This window comes from Panthera pardus, unplaced genomic scaffold (genome assembly GCF_024362965.1).
Source record: "Panthera pardus isolate Hobbes unplaced genomic scaffold, ASM2436296v1 HiC_scaffold_24, whole genome shotgun sequence".
Lineage (NCBI taxonomy): Eukaryota > Metazoa > Chordata > Mammalia > Carnivora > Felidae > Panthera > Panthera pardus.
In genome coordinates, this window is record NW_026526810.1 from 113,683,095 (window position 1) to 113,699,168 (window position 16,074).

At 51.8% G+C, this 16,074-nt stretch overlaps 1 long non-coding RNA gene across 1 annotated transcript; it reads right to left on the reverse strand.

The window, feature by feature from the left end:
• Positions 1–626: 626 nt before the first annotated feature.
• LOC109253781 (uncharacterized) lies at positions 627–5,614 on the reverse strand. Its single transcript, XR_002074527.2, has 2 exons — positions 5,486–5,614; positions 627–840 (listed from the first exon to the last, which is right to left on the reverse strand). It is a non-coding gene; the product is annotated as an uncharacterized LOC109253781 (long non-coding RNA).
• Positions 5,615–16,074: the final 10,460 nt, after the last annotated feature.

Genomic DNA, 16,074 nt, shown 5'->3' on the forward strand with positions numbered 1-16,074 from the left:
CTGCTGTTAGCCCAGGGAGGCCTCGCCATCTCTTATTAATTCTCCTTACCATGTCTACAACTTAGAAGTGATGCTCTCAAGCCACTTGCCTGGATCGGCCTGGTCCCTTCCAGGACACAGACAAATGCAGGCCCCTGCTACCTGCCGCGCCCTCTTGTAGGCAACAAGATACACAAAACCCCGGGCCTCGTGGAGTTCACACGGAAGACAACAGCCAGCAGACAAACAGAACAGATCCTAGGTCAGGAAGTGGCGAGTGTCGTGAATGGGGCAGCACACAGATGAAAGAGTGAGTGAACGTCATCACTTAGGTGTCACCACTAGACTTTAGAAATGGTCTGGTCTAGGGGCGCCTGGGTGGCTCAGTCGGTTGAGCGTCCGACTTCGGCTCAGGTCATGATCTCATAGCCCACGTCAGGCTCTGTGCCGACACTTCAGAGCCTGGAGCCTGCTTCAGATTCTGTGTCTCCCTCTCTCTCTGCCCCTTCCCCGCTCATGCTCTGTCTCTCTCTGTCTCTCAAAACTGAATAAACATTAACAAAAATTTTATAAAAAAAAAAAAAGAAATGGTCTGGTCTAAGCCCCCTACTCGACAAATGAAGGAAAGGAGGCCCAGAGAGGGATGCTCAAGGTCTCACGGTGGTGAATTATTGGTAAAAGTTGGGTGGATTCCAGCTGTCCTTGACTCTTCCATAGCCATGGCCAGACGGGTCTAGCTCAGCCCATGGAAGTGGTAACAGGTGGATGCGAAGGCCTTTCAAGTTCCTTCTGGTTCTTTCCTTTCTTTAAGGACAGTCTTCCAGAAGCAACAGCGGGAGCAGCAGTGGGTTTGCTGGAAGGCTGAGGCAGCAGGGCAGAAAAGAAGGTGTCACCTGGCAGGAACAATGGGAATGTCTCTGTTCCCCCTCGGGGGCACCTCGATGCCTCCCTGCGCAGAGGGACTGTGGGCCCTGGAGCCCCCAGGATGCAGGGGTGGACAGGCCTGTGGAGCAGGGTACTAGGGCTGCAGCATGGGGGGACCTGGCGGAGGGCTTGTGCTGTGTTTGGGAGGGTATTGTCTTTTTGTTGCTGACCAAGCCTCAGCCCACGTGCAGGGCTTGGCTGGGAATCTGCAACTGCCCTGGTTGACTGGGTCATCCGTTTCCCACCCGGCTTACCATCTTGGCATGCCCCCAGTGCCCTACTGGGTGCAGGGAAACCACAGTAATCATGTATTGAATCCGCAATATGCCAACCGCGGTTCATGCATTATCTCAATACGTGGTCATCTTTGCAACTATCCTATGAGACCAGTTATCCTCCCCCATTTTGCAGATGGGGAAACCAGTTCATCAGAGTTCTTTCTGTGACTTGCCTAGTACAGCAGGATTCAGCTCAGACTTGTCTAACAGGAAAGCCTGGGTTCTTGCCCCATACCCTCACAGACTCCTGCCAGGGGGCTTCCGGGAATCTTCCAGCCCACCAGCCCAGTCTCCCAACTGGCCCAGGGCAGGGGCTGTGGGTTGTACCCCTGTCCCCTTTCCACCACCTCCTCGGCATTGGCCTGGAGAGTCTTGGGCCAGTGCCCAGCGCGGCTTCTCTGCCATGTGGCCGTGCACCAGGCTCTTGGCCCCCAGGCCAGGCTGGGGTTGCCATGGCAATGCCCTACCCTTGGACTGCCTCGTGAGCCCAAAAGCCACTGGAATGTCTCAGAAATCCCACCCTTCAGGCCAGCATCCAAACTGCCTCTCCCAGACGGCCACTCTCATTATGAGCAACAGGAAAATCTTTTCAGGTCGTGTCCTGATTTTCAGTTTGGAAAACAGATGGCCACCATTGTGAGGTTCCCATCCGCCCTTTATTTTCCTTTTCCCTTCCATTCTGTCCTCTCTTTCTCTCAGCACCCAGTAGTGCGTGGTGGTTGCAAGCGAGGACAGAGCCTGAGCTCAGATTTCAGTTCCTCCACTTCCCAGCCATTTGACCTTGGACTCATCTTTGGGGCTTGATTTCATTGTCTTTCATAAGGATGATTAATCTTACCCGTGTCCTTGACTTTTGTGCAGATCATCCTGCTTGCCTTCCTTGTCACTCTCATACAGACCACTTCACCTATTTTGTTTTGTTTTGTTTTGTTTTGTTTTGTTTTGTTTTGTTGGTTGTAGACTCTTTTCCCTCTACTAGAATGCAAGCTCCATGAAGACAAGGATTTTTTTTTTTTTAATCTGTTTCCACGGCTGTGTCCCCTGTGTCTAGAGCAGTGCCTGCACACGGAGGGTATTCAAAAATTATTTGTGGAATAAGTGGATGGATGGAGCTAAACAGGCCAATGGCACAGGAGTTTTCAGACGCTGATTCTGAGGCACCCGGGACTGTACCAGGTGGCTGAAGCACCTGGCATGGGGCCTGGCCTGTGGTTAGTGCTTGAGGTTGGCCGATGCTATTGTCTTGTTCCTTTCACTTTCCTCCACCCACACCCGTACCTTGGGCCTCCCAGTGACACCCTCGGGAAGCCCTGTTGGGAGCCCGCAGAGGGAAGCCTTGGCTGAGGCAGCATCCTGAGCCAGAGCCGGCCAGTCCAGCTACGGACACATCCCACAGGGACAGCCCCTGGCTGCCAGGCCTTTCTCTTCCCTCCTCTCACCCACGCACGCATGAGGGAGGTTGAGTCAGGACGGAATGCTGGGGAACAGTAGCCTCAGGCCACCCACGCTCTTGCTGCCCAGGCAGCCTGCTCTGCGCAGGACTGCTACAGGAAGGACCCCAGGCTATGCAAGCAGCACAGGGTAGGGGACCTGGGAGCAAAGAGCTGCCCTTCCTGCCTGGGGTCCCTGTGCAGACACCTGGCAGGCTGCAGGCTCCCTGGAGCCACTTTCCCTTTCCATTTTCTCCACCAAAGCAGAAACAGCAAGGACAGGGACTGCTCCACCAGCTCATGGAGATGGGGGGAGCGGGGCTGGGGTGTCAGAAAAACCAACCCTGGGCATGGGGAGAAAGGGAGCTCAGTACCTTCCTGTGCCCCACATCCCTGTGAGTAAATCTCCACTAATGATGCTCCTTTACATTCCTCCAGCAAGGATACTTTCCAAAGCATCGTCATGATTATTATCTCACTGGATCCTCATTCTGGGATGGCGGGGGGGTGGGGGGGGGATGGAAAAGATGGGAGTTAACAAACAAAAGAAGAAAGAAGTCCACCAGCTTAGAGGCGACCAAAGCCAGGACGCGAGCACTTTGTAGTGTTTCTGTCTTGCCAGACTTCCTCACTGTCCCCAGAGGTCCCGCTTTGAGCAGGAGAGTCCTGCTCAATCCCTGTCCACTAGGGGGAAACTGAGGCATGGGCCTGGCAGGACCTGGCGTGGAAACATGGCTGACACCTTCAAGACACTCCTAAGGAACGGGATTGGATTCGCTGGCAGAGCCCGGTGTGTCAGGAGCTGGCATGGAGAGGAAATGACTTCCGGGAGGGGAGACAGAGCCTTCAACAACCTGGAAGAAAGGCTGGTATGCACTCTCATTTTCTAGATAGTAAATAGTTGGCCTAAAGACACAGAGCTAGCAACTGAGAGAGCGGGAATTCTCAGCCAGGCCTGGATTACTCCAAAGCCTTCTCGTTGGTTTCGGGGCTGGTGGCTACCCCAACTGTGGCACCTATCCACAGGCCCTGCACACAAGCACTCCCCCTGCAGGCTCTGTCCCTCCCTGCCCGAGTCTCCCCAAGGAGATGTGTGCTTTTGAAATCGTGTGTTCCGTTTCAGGCCTGCCCCTCATCTGTACTCCACGTAATAAATGTTCCTGAACACCACTACGTCCCAGACGCTATTCTAGGTACTAGGGACACAGCAGGGTCACACAAGACAGAAAAAAATCTTTGCCGTGATGAAACTTTTGTGGAGGGAGGGGCGGGGACAGACAGAAAGGAAGTAAACAAATAAAAAAGATAAGCCCAGATAGCCGTAAATGCTGTAAGGGAACGAACACCGAGTAATTACACGGAGAATATAACTGGCAGTAGGATGTCAGAGACAATCTCACCTAGGAGGTGAGAGTTTATCTCATTTCTGCTAAGATTAGGGCCAGTCATGCAGAAATGGGAGTGAGGACAGAGGAGGTGGGAACAAGCCCAAGGTAGGGCTCAGTGCCAGGGACAGTCCCGGGTCCCATGTTGTCCTAATGTCATTTGTAATAGTCCCTCCTTCCATGGTCAAGAGCGGCCCATTTGAAAGACATTACCAATGACGAGGGGTTGAATTTATTTTAAGTGCGGTGGGTAGCCACTGGAGGAAATCATGTGATTGATGTCTTGAAAAGGCCTTGCAGGCTGTTTCCTGAAGAATAAATTACAGAGGCAACAGGGCAGAAGAGCGAGGCCAGGGGGTGGCTGCGACCACCCAGGCCCGCCGTGATGTCCCCTTTCACTAGATTCCAGTGTGGACGTTAGGGTGCAAACAAGAGTGTTGACCAAGGTCCCCAAAGATTTCCCAGACTCAGGCCCTGAGCGAGACTTGGGCACTCCTGAGAAGACCCTCGGAGCTCAGGGCCCTCTCCTCACGGTTCTATTGTCTTGATTGTGGAGCCCAGAGAGTGGGAAGGGCCAGCCCCCTGCCTGTGCCCCACCTGCATCCAGCCTCTCCCAGGCCCGACCAGCCCAGCACCAGCCAGCCCACCCCGCCTCCCTGCAGGAAGCCGGCTGGCAGCGCCTGCTGTGTGACCTTGGGCTGCAAAGTCCGGCTTTGCAAAGTCAAAGTGAGTCACTTCCTCCCTGGGGCCTCCCCCAGAGCGGGCAGCCCGTGGCCGCTCCCTGCCCCCTCGCCGCTGGCCCGGGACTGGCGCTGGCACGCACGCGCTGCTCCGTATGCTAAGTGCTCTCGCTGCGCCCGCCGCCCCGGACGCTCATTTGTCACCCGCTGCTGACTCAGCACTTCTGGGGAAGGCTTTTCCCTTCGCCTTAGAGGAGGAGGCCGGGAAACGAGGCGGCCCGGCTCTTCCCTCCCTCCGACTGAGTGTGTGTGTGGGTGTCTGTGTATAAGTCTGAGTGTCACTGGGTCTGTGTGTGTCTTTTGTGTGCAGCTGAGTCTCTTGTGTGTGTCTTTTATGTGTGTTTTTATGTGTGTGCCTGTCCAGGGGGGGTCCTTGGGTGTCTGTCAGCCTCTTTCCTGTGTGTGTGCATGTGTTTATGTTTCTGGATGTTGTGTGTGTATGTGTGTGTGTGTGTGTGTGTGTGATATGTGTGTCGGGATGAGTGTGTGTGTGCTTCCCCATCACCACAGGCCTTTCCCTCCTCTTTCCCTCAGTCCTGCATGCACCCCTCAGACCTCACCTTACTCTCAGAGTGACCCCCACTTTTCCTCCCTAGTCTCCCCCAGCTCCCGTCTGCACCCCCTCTGTCTCCTGCCTTCTAAACACAGGACCTCAGTGATTAAAAGCACAAGCTCGGGAATCAGACAGATCTAGGTTTCAATCTCAGTTCTGCCCTTGCCAGCTGAGTGACCTTGACTGAGTTACTCACCTTTCTCAGCCTCAGTTTCTTCACTTATAAAATAGAAGTGCTCCTATCTCCCTACGGGAGAGAGAGAATCTCGTGATAGAGCGTGCTGCAAAGGGGGCCTGTTATTTCTTCTTAAAGCGATGGGCCCAGTGTCAGGCACACAGCCAGAGTCTAATGAGCAGCACTTAAGAACAAAAGCACTGAGCGCCGTCTCCTTGGCTGCTGGGGAAGGGAGGGGTGTGGGAGCCAGTGACCTGGATTGGGAGCTGGGCAGGAGCTGTCTGCACGACAGCTACTGCAAGGCAAGACAAGTGGTGACCTGATTTAGTGCTGCCTTGGGCAGCCAGGGAGGCAAGGGAGGAAGTCACGGGAGAGGGGCTCGGAACTGCTAGTCCTGGCCTTCCCCAGACCAAGTACTGCCTGACGCCCCCAGCTCCAGAGAGGGCCCGAGGAGAGCAGGACAACTCCTCCAGCCCCAACCCCAGAGCAGCCTCCTGCTTCGTCCCTGGGAGCCCCCTCACATCCATTTGCTTGGATCTTCTTTTTTTTTTTTTTTTTTTTTTTAATGTTTTATTATTTATTTTTGAGACAGAGAGAGACAGAGCATGAACAGGGGAGGGTCAAAGAGAGAGGGAGACACAGAATCTGAAGCAGGCTCCAGGCTCCGAGCTGTCAGCACAGAGCCCGACGCGGGGCTCGAACTAACAGACCGTGAGATCATGACCTGAGCCGAAGTCGGATGCTCAACCCACTGAGCCACCCAGGCGCCCCTTGCTTGGATCTTCTTAACAGACGTGTGAGGGGGGTTCTTAGCATCCCCATTTTGCAGCTGGGCAAACTGAAGCTTTGGGAGGTTGAGCTCCAAGGTCGCGGCACTAACACGTGGCAGAGAGAACCCCGGCGATCCAGCTCCTAGCCCAGGACTCCCTGGATGTCTGCACCACCCAGCCGCTTCCTGCACACACGTCTGCACCAGCGCACACCCTGGTGGGCCCTCCCTCTCTGCCCGCAGGCAGGGCTCCCACACAGATTGGCACCACGCCCTCCCAAGCGCCAGCTCCTGGAGCAAATTCTTCCCAGAGCCTGCCAAGCCCTGTTCCCCTTCGTTGAAAGTAGGGCTTTTTTCAGAAGGTTTAGTATTTATCGTCTCGAGGCCCGCAGTGTGGACTGTCACTCCATCCGTTTGCTATGTCTAGCAGGAGATGTAAACCGGCTTGGGAAAGGGACACAGGGGACCTTCCCCGACTGGCAGGGGAGATGGATCAGCCAGCCCCGCACGCACTCCGAAGGTGCTGCCTCCGCTTGGTTCTGGCTTCTGAAAGTGGGAGGTGGAGCCAGCTAGAAAGCAAACCGGGGATCCAGGCAGGTGGGAGTAGTGAGAGTGGGAGCTCGGAGGGCAGGAGCCCCCCCCCCCCCTCGCCGTTCATGCTTCTGTTGCTAACTGGCTGTGTGGCCTTGGGCAAGTCACTACCCCTCTCTGGGCCTGAGAGTCCACATCTATAAAACGGACATTGCTCTCAGGTTCCTTCCAGCTCACACACAGTCCTAGGTGCTACTAGACCTGGATCAAGGCCAGGTCTGTGCTATCGGGAGCTACCAAAGACCTAGATGGCAGTGGAGACTCCAGTTCCATGCCGTGTCACAGCCCTGTCTCCAGCTCGCCCTGGGAAAACCAGCAGAGGAGGGGCAGGTGGGCAGAAAGAGCCAGCGTGAGGGGTCTGAGCGCTGAAGTTAGGACTTAGAAGAAGTCCAAAGTATAAGGGGGCACTAGACAGCTTCTTTCACTCCTGCTCCGGGGGATCTGGAGACAGAACATTGGGTTCTCTGCTCAACCCTGGCCTGGATCTATAGGTGAAGCCAGGAGTCATTTCCACTTTTGGGGCCTGTGACTCGTGGAGAAAAAAGGGATGATAAGCATCTCTGGCCTTCCTGATTCACAGGGTTATCCGAGCATGAGGTGGGGCCCCTTGCAAAGCAGACATGCCCATTTCTGTCCAGACACAGTCCAGGCGGGCAGTGGGCGGCTGCAGTCTGTCCTTACATGGGGCTGAAGGGGCCCAGCCACTCAGTGACTCACTCACCCAGCCAGCTGAAACCCAGGCCCCACCCTTCCCTTCCCCTGCTACCCACAAAAGCCCCTTAACATAGCACTCTTGTCACACTGAGACCAAGGTAGAGAAAGGCATTTCCAGAAGTTGGTGGATAGCAACCAGGAAATAAACAGAAGGCCATGTGATCCCTTCATTATCCAGCTCTGGAGCCACCTACCTCTGGGCTTCCTGGTGTGTGATTGTATTCACCCCTTATAGTTTAAGTTGCTTGAGTTAAGTATTTTATTCTTGGCAGTAATCTTGCAGCTGAAAGCAGCCTACCACGTATGAACCCGGTGGCCCTCCTGGGACGTTATCCTTATCTCAGATAGTCGGCCAGGAACAGGGGCCGGGGGCATCAGAGGAAGTCTGATTGGACCAGATCTGCTAACCCGATGATGGTGGTGACATTCGGGACTATAGATCTGCTACAGGGTGTTCTCGTAAGGAGAACATGGAGGGAAGGAACTCATCAGGAAAGCTGGGGCCAAATTCCAGCTGTCAGGAGTTGAAGACCCAGCAGACTGAAGAACCGACTCCTCCTTCGATCGTGGGTTGGGACCTATTAGTGGATCATGAAATCAATTTGGTGGATTGCACCCCAAATTTTTTTTAGAAAGAGATACAATGAAAAAACGTAAGCACGGGTCACATATATAAAAAGGAACGTCTAGTTGTATAAAACTCTTGTTTCAGGATACATATAAAGGGGCACCTGGGTGGCTCAGTCAGTTAAGCATCCAACTTTGGCTCGGGTCTGATCTCACCGTTCACGAGTTCGAGCCCCGCGTCGGGCTCTGTGCTGACGGCTCAGAGCCTGGAGGCCGCTTCGGATTGTGTCTCCCTGTCTCTCTGACCCTCCCCCACCCGCACCCTGTGTCTCTCTTGAAAGTAAATAAAAAACATTAAAAAAAAATTTTAGGGGCGCCTGGGTGGCTCAGTCGGTTAAGCGTCCGACTTCAGCTCAGGTCACCATCTCGCGGTCCGTGAGTTCGAGCCCCGCGTCGGGCTCTGGGCTGATGGCTCGGAGCCTGGAACCTGCTTCCGATTCTGTGTCTCCCTCTCTCTCTGCCCCTCCCCCATTCACGCTCTGTCTCTCTCTGTCTCAAAAATAAATAAACGTTAAAAAAATTTTTTTTTAATTTTTTTAAAGGATATGTATGTAAACACTCATCAGAGTAATGAATTGAGATGAGAAATGCACTTCTTACTTGTGGGTCAGGGTTTTTGTTGTTGTTTCCTAAGACTTTATTTTTAAGTAATCTCCACACCCAATGTGAGGCTTGAACTCACAGCCTGGAGATCAAGAGCCACATGCTCCACCAGCTGAGCCAGCCAGGCGCCCTGGGGGTCATGGTTTGAAGGTTTGAAAACCACTGCTCCAAAAAACAAAGGAGGGAAGACCAAAATGTGCCCTTTGTGTGGGTGAGAAGCAGGGGTCTCTCGTCCTAACATTCGATTCCGGTACCCCCAGGATGGTCTAGGGGGAATAATTGCCCTCCACTTTCCAGAGCACAGAATGAGGCATCCCTTTTGCACCTAAATGTGCTACCTTCTTTAGTGGGAAGGCAGAGATGGTGACTTTTACCCCGATTCTCCATCCCTGGAATGTTTTTCTGTTTCCCAAGAACCTCCACAGGGCAAGTTGGTCGAGATTTTTGGATGTAGGGTCACTTGCTGAGCCTTCCAAGTGGCAAGTGCCACCTTGTCCCCAATCCCTGTCTTAAGAACCTGCAGAGAGGCGGAGGGCAGCTTGGGAAGTCAGGAAAGGCAGTTTTGGCCCCTGGGTGTCTTTCCTCAGATGCCTTCCCCTCCCAGTTGCACTATTTGGTAGAATCTTGAATGTAGTGGGGAAGGACAGAGAAAAAACTAGAAAGCTCGATTTCTGCCACCGGGAAGGAAGCCCCACGGTAGCCAGAGCTGGTGGTTAGCCCCCGTTTTTCATTTGCAAATCTTGTCTACCCACCTCCAGCGAAAACTCCCAGCCTCACCCCAGGGGGCAATGACTAATTATGAAACACATTTTCTGTCTTTTCAGTCTGCTCAGCTCCCCGCCCACGGTGCCCCCTCCCTTCCTAACCCTGTGCCAGCCTAGACTGACTCCCTTGCTAGACTGGGTTGAATGAACTCTTGGCCCGGCCCCTCCCCAGACTGTGCCTTCTGGGGCTCTCTCCTCCCCAGTCAGCTTCACTTTCACTTTCCAGCTGCTCTCACTTCTCTGTCAGCTCCTCACCCTGGAGCTCGGAGCCCTGGCCCCCGTCCTCAAGGTGAGGGCCATTGCTGAAGTCCTGGGTGGCACCCGATTAGTCAGGTCTTGACTCAACCGTAGTCAACAAATATTTATGCAACATATTCTGTTTCAGGCTTCAAGTGTACAGGGAGAGCAATGTGAGCGAGGTTCCTGCATACAGAGTTCCAGAAGCCTGGGTGATGCAGAGGTGCGATCAAGCAATTAAAAACAGTGGACAAGCTAGAGCATGGTGCTAGAGAGGCACATGGAGAGGGGCAGCTGAGGCCACCCTGGGCAGCCAGGGAGGGCTCCCTGGAGGGAGCGAAGCCTGTACCGAAGCCTGAAGGGTGACTCAGAGTTGGCTGCCCGGCAAAGGAAGGGAAGAGCCTTCTCAGGCCTGTGAGTGGTGCCATCTTGGGGGAGGCTGGCTGGAGCCCACAGGTGGGGGGGGAGGGAGGGTAAGAGTGCAAGGAGCTGGGGTTGCAAAAGTAGAAGGAGCCAGATCTAAAAGGACTGTAGGGGTGACTCAGTCAGTTAAGCATCTGACTTCAGCTCAGGTCATGATCTCACAGTTCGTGGGTTCGAGCCCCACGTCAGTCTCTGTGCTGACAGCTCAGAGCCTGGAGCCTGTTTCAGATTCAGTATTTCCCCGTCTCTCTGCCCCTCCCCTGCTCGAGCTCTCTCTCTCTCTCTCTCTCTCTCTCTCTCTCTCTCTCTCTTTCTCTCTCTCAAAAATAAATAAACATTTAAAAAAACTAAAATATAAATAAATAAAAGGACCATAAAAGCCTGCTAAGCCATTTGGACTCTGTCCTGAGGTGAGGGGTGCCACAGAATGGTCTTAAGCCAGAGCAACGTAAGGCACAGAATGGAGTTGGAAGGCAAGACTGGACACAGAGAGGTCAGTCCGTCGTGTCTCTGCATGAATGGTGGTTCTCTGTTCCCTGAAGGAGGAAGAGGTTGGAGGTGCAGGAGGTGAGGGCAGGGATGAGAAGGTCGTTCTGGGACAGGTTGAATTCCAGGTGTCTGTGGGACACTAGGCCGCTGTGCCCGGTGCTCTAGGCCCCCGAGCAGGGCCCTGAGGCAGAATTCTAGACCAGCGGCCCACCCTCAGAGCTAATGGGAGGTGAGGTGAGGTGGACAGCGAGAAGATGAGAAGGCCTGGAGTAGAGAAGCCACCGGCAGAGAAGGACACCAGCCAAGGACCAGAGAAGAAGCAGCAGGAGAGGGAACCCGCTGCTTCAAGGAGCAGGATGTGGTCAACGGTCCGGCACGCTGCTCACAGGCCACGTGTGGCAAGGCCGGAAGAGCTTCCCAGAGACAGAGCAAAAGGAGGACCCTTGAGAGCCGTGGCCCCAGCAGTTTGGGTGGCGGTGGCCGAGGGAGAGTGACAGAGAGTAGTCTGGCTGTGAGGCTGGGGAGTAAAAGGCAAGGAGAGGCTGGGGAGTAAAAGGCCGAGGCCAGGCCAGCTCACAGGGGCCTCTGGGCCCCAAAGAGCCTCTTCCCCTTTCAGCCAAGCATTATTTAAATGTCTTTACATTTCTTACGAGATTATTTCTTATGGCCAACGGACACGTGAAAAGATGCTCAACATCACGGATCATCAGGGACATGCAAATCAAAACTACAATGAGATACCACCTTACACCTGTCAGAATGGCTAAAATCAACAACACAAGAAACAACAGGCGTTGGCAAAGATGCAGAGAAGGGGGAACCCTCGTGCACTGTGGCTGGGAATGCAAACTGGTGCAGCCACTCTGGACAACAGTGTGGAAGTTCCTCAAAAAGGTAGAAGTAGAACTACCCTATGACTCATCAGTCACACTACTGGGTATTTGCCCAAAGAATACAAGAACAGTAATTCAAAGGGATACATGCGCCCCGGCGTTTATAGCAGCATATTTGCAATAGCCAAACTATGGAAGCAGCCCAAGTGTCCATCGGCTGATGAATGGATAAAGAAGCTGTGGTATATAAATATAAATATAAATATAAATATAAATATAAATATAAATATAAATGTAGTGGAATATTACTCAGCCATAAAAATGAATGGAATCTTGCTTTGTGCAATGACGTAAATGGAGCTAGAGAGTATAATGCTAAGCAAAATAAGTCCGAGAAAGACAAATACCATATGATTTCACTCATATGTGGAATATAAGAAACTAATGAGCAAAGGAAAAAAAAAGATAGAGACAAACTAAGAAACAGACTCTTAACTCTAGAGAACAAACTGATGGTTACCAGGGGGAGGTGGAAGGGGAATGGGGAGTAAACTTATGATGAAAAATAAAATAAATAAAATAAAATAAAATAAAATAAAATAAAATAAAATAAAATAAATTTTTTTAAATTTAAGGAAAAGAGAAGATTCTTTTCTTATTTTGTGTCCAAACCAGCGGCCTTGTAAATTCTGCTCCTGGAAGCAACATACAATGTGACCAGTGAGTGCCCCCACTCCCATTCAAGAGCCAGTCCAGGAGATGTGTCCTGCCTCCCCTCTCTCCCTCAATCTCCTCTCCCCAGATTAAATGTTCCCACCTCTTTCCATTCTTCTTCCTCCCTTCACGGACCCACTTCTGCCTCAGCGGCTCTCCTCTGACCACCATCCAGGGCGTTGGCCGTTAGAGACACGTCCAGATCTGAACCCTGCCCACCTGCGCGTGTTCTGCCAGCATTCGGGATGGGACCATCACCTTCCTCTTTCTAGACGCCTCTCCCATGGCCACATTGCCCTCAATCATGGACCTAACTCTTAGACTAGAAGAGAAGCTGAGATTCTGTGGGACCTAGACGAGGGCTCAATATCCTAATCTTGCGGGTAAAGAATCTGAGGACAGTCAAGGCCACAGAACTAGTGATTCCAGATGAACTGTCAGAGCCCCAGGGCCATGCGGTGGGCAAGACCCGCTCGGCCCAGGTAAGCAGGCGGCTGGGGCTGTGCGGGCTGCAGCGTGGTAACTTGTGGGAAAGCAACGGTCCAAGGGCTGCAGGTGGGAGCTTATACTCGTAGACACATTTTGGAGAGTGTCCAAAAGAATTCTATCCTACAAAAATATAGGGCTGTCTACAGATCAATGTTTGAGGATGTTGTACGAGAGGTAGCTAATGATCCCACACTAGATGTTTCTCTCCTTCTTCTTTTAGCAACAGAACCCCCGACTCTTGGTGGGGCATTCAACCACCCAGTGTAAAGTTTCTCTTTCCCAGGCTCTCTCACAGCCAGGTGTGGCCACGTGACCCAGCTCTGGCCAATGGGTGTGAGTAAAAGTGATGTGCAACTTCTGGGTGGGAGGTAAGGGGTCTTCTGTCCCGTTCCCCACCACCACCTTCCAATGGCTGGAATCTGGACTCAGAGGACATGGTGTTGAGTCATCTTCAACCGTGTAGACAATGACATAAGACAAAGGGGATCTGTGGGGCGCCTGGGTGACTCGGTTAAGCGTCTGACTCTTGATTTCAGCTCAGGTCATGATCTCACTTTGTGAGACCTCACTTTGCGCTGATGGTGCGGAACCTGCTTGGGATTCTCTCTCTCTCTCCCTCTCTCTCTGCCCGTCCCCTCCTTGCTCTCTCTCTCTCTCTCTCTCTCTCCCTCTCAACATGAAAAAAAGAAACTTAAAAAAAAAGAACAGACAAAAGAGATCTGCATTCCTGACAACGCTGAGCTGCCATCAACCACGTACTGCCTACACACCTACTAAAATCCAAGAAACCAGTTCTTTCTTGTTTAAGCGCCTTGACCATGGCTCTTTGTTAAAGCAGCTGAACTGCATCTTAACCGGCACAGATGTTCGTTTCAACATGGTCGATAGGTTGTATGTATGTGTGTATTGTTCTTAGTTCACTAATCCTCTCACGAAAAATCTGCACAATCACCACAGAGAAAGTCACTGCAGAATCTCTGCTCCTTCTGCTGTCCCGTCTCCGGCTCGAGCTTTTTGTCAGCGCCAGCAGCAGCTATTAAGTCCCCCTTGACTTTCTTCATCCTGTTCTCGCTCTCCTTTCGCTCTTTCCCTGAGGTCTTGTTCCTTCTCACACAGGCCGTGTCTTGCAAGTCTATGTTTGGGTTCACTTTGCTTCGCGTCATCCAAGGAATCGTAAATCACGCCAAAGCCAGTTGTCTTGCCACCACCAAAATGGGCTCTGAATCCAAATACGAAAATGACATCTGGTGTGGGCTTGTACGCTTTGGCTAGTTTTTCTCGACTTTCCGTCTCAGGTACCGTTGCCTTTCCGGGCTGAAGAACATCAAGGAGCATCTGTTTCTGCCACTGAGGTAGTTGGTTGGTCCTGAGCTTCCTGGTCCAGATGGTTATGGTGTTGTCCACGATGGTGGCTGAGCTTCAAGCAGCCAGGGAGGAAAAGCAACTCGTTCATTATTTTAAGATTTTATTTGTAAGTAATCTCTACACCCAACGTGGGGCTCGAACTCACAACCCCGAATTGAGAGTCACATGCTCTACAGACTGAGCCAGCCAGGCACTCCAGGTCATTTTGTTTTTAATGGAAACGCCAAAATGTCCATCCAAGAGAGAGTAATAAAAGATGCCATGCTGACTGCGCGGCTAAGTACATGAAGTGATTACAAAAAGGATGAATGTATGTGTATATACACCACCTCGGAACGATGTCCCTGATATAATGTTAAAAGGAAAAAGACAAGGGACAGGACAGTGTAGAAGATACTGTGATTTGCCAGGTTTCCAGGGACAAGTCTTTCCTCCCTCTCTTGGAGAGGCTACAGAGGACACAGTCACCCTCGCCTCAGACAGAGTCGTGGTCTGAGGACAGAGGCCCAGCATTGTGGCAGCCTTTTTGTGCCATGTGGGAAGACCCTAGAGCGGGTGAAGGGGGCAGGGGAGCAAACATTGAGTGGAGCCTGAAGAGAAAGGCCACACACACAAAAGACAGAAAACAGACAGAGAACCAGGTCTGCGAGGACAGCGAGTGGCTGCACCAATCCTTAACTGAAGTCAGCGTACGATCTGGATGTGTGCAGTCACTAAACCTTCAAACTCCATTTTGCATATTGGTTTAAGTCCATTTTAGCTAGGTTTTCTTTCACTCCAAAACAAAGACTTTCTTTTAATGTTTATTTATTTTTGAGAGAGAGAGAGAGAGAGAGAGAGATCGTGAGCAGGGGAGGGGCAGAGAGGAGAGGTGAACAGAGGATCCTAAGCAGGGATTGTGCTAACAGCAGACGGTCCGATGTGGGGCTCGAACTCACAAACTGTGAGATCATGACCTGAGTCGAAGTCGGCCGCCCAACTGACTGAGCCACCCGGGAGCCCCAAATGAACATTCTTTATAGTAAGGATATTTATTACAGCTTCATTTATAAGCAACATATTAGAAAATCTAAATTTCCTTTAAAAAAGGATTAAAGAAGTAATAGTACTTCTAACTGTGAAATATGGTGCCGCCAACATTTAAAAAAAATAACTATGATAGGAAAAGATATACATACCCAAGATAGATCATTAAATGAAAAAAAGAAATGCAGATTATGTAAAGTATGCTATCATTTGTGTGAGGAAAAATAATGCATAAACTTACATGTTTATAAAAATGCTCGAAATATCTCTCGAAGGATACTCAAGAAATTGATAATAATGGGGGCCTGTCCAGCTAGGAAACTGAGAAGGATGCTTATTTTTCACTGTATACCCTTTTTTACTTTTTAAATTTTATACCATGTGGATGTAATGCCTGTTCAAAACATAAAGTTGCTTTAAAATTTTTTCTTTAAAGAAAGAAAACTCCTAACTGATGGAGTAGGCACACAGGAATATTTATAACTGTCACAAGCACCCGCATGCAGAAAGTCTGGAATGATACACGGACTGCCAACAGCGGTTACCCCAAGGAGAGGAGTTGGAGCGCGCATGCGGGCAGCCAGGAACGATTTCCCAACTGAAAGGTCACTCCACGCTGACATTTACTGCAAGGCAACGTTCTAAACTTTACAAGTATCAAGCCATTTTACCCTTGCCCAAGATGCTGAGGAAGATCAGCTCCATCACCCTAAATCAACAGGTGGGGAAACAGAGGCCGGGAGAGGTTAGGCGGCCTGCTCAGAAACCCGCAGTTAGTGAGCGGCAGGGCTGGGATTGGAGGGGGGACGGTTAAGGGCCTCATCCGCCTGCGACATTAACCCCACCTTGCTGGCCCCTGGGCGGGGCTTCGGGAGCCGCAGGGAAACCCCTTCCCGCCCTCTTGTCGCTGAAGCTCTTCCCACCCCACAGAAAGAGTGGTGGCCCCAGCCCGGGGTCTTCCTTCTT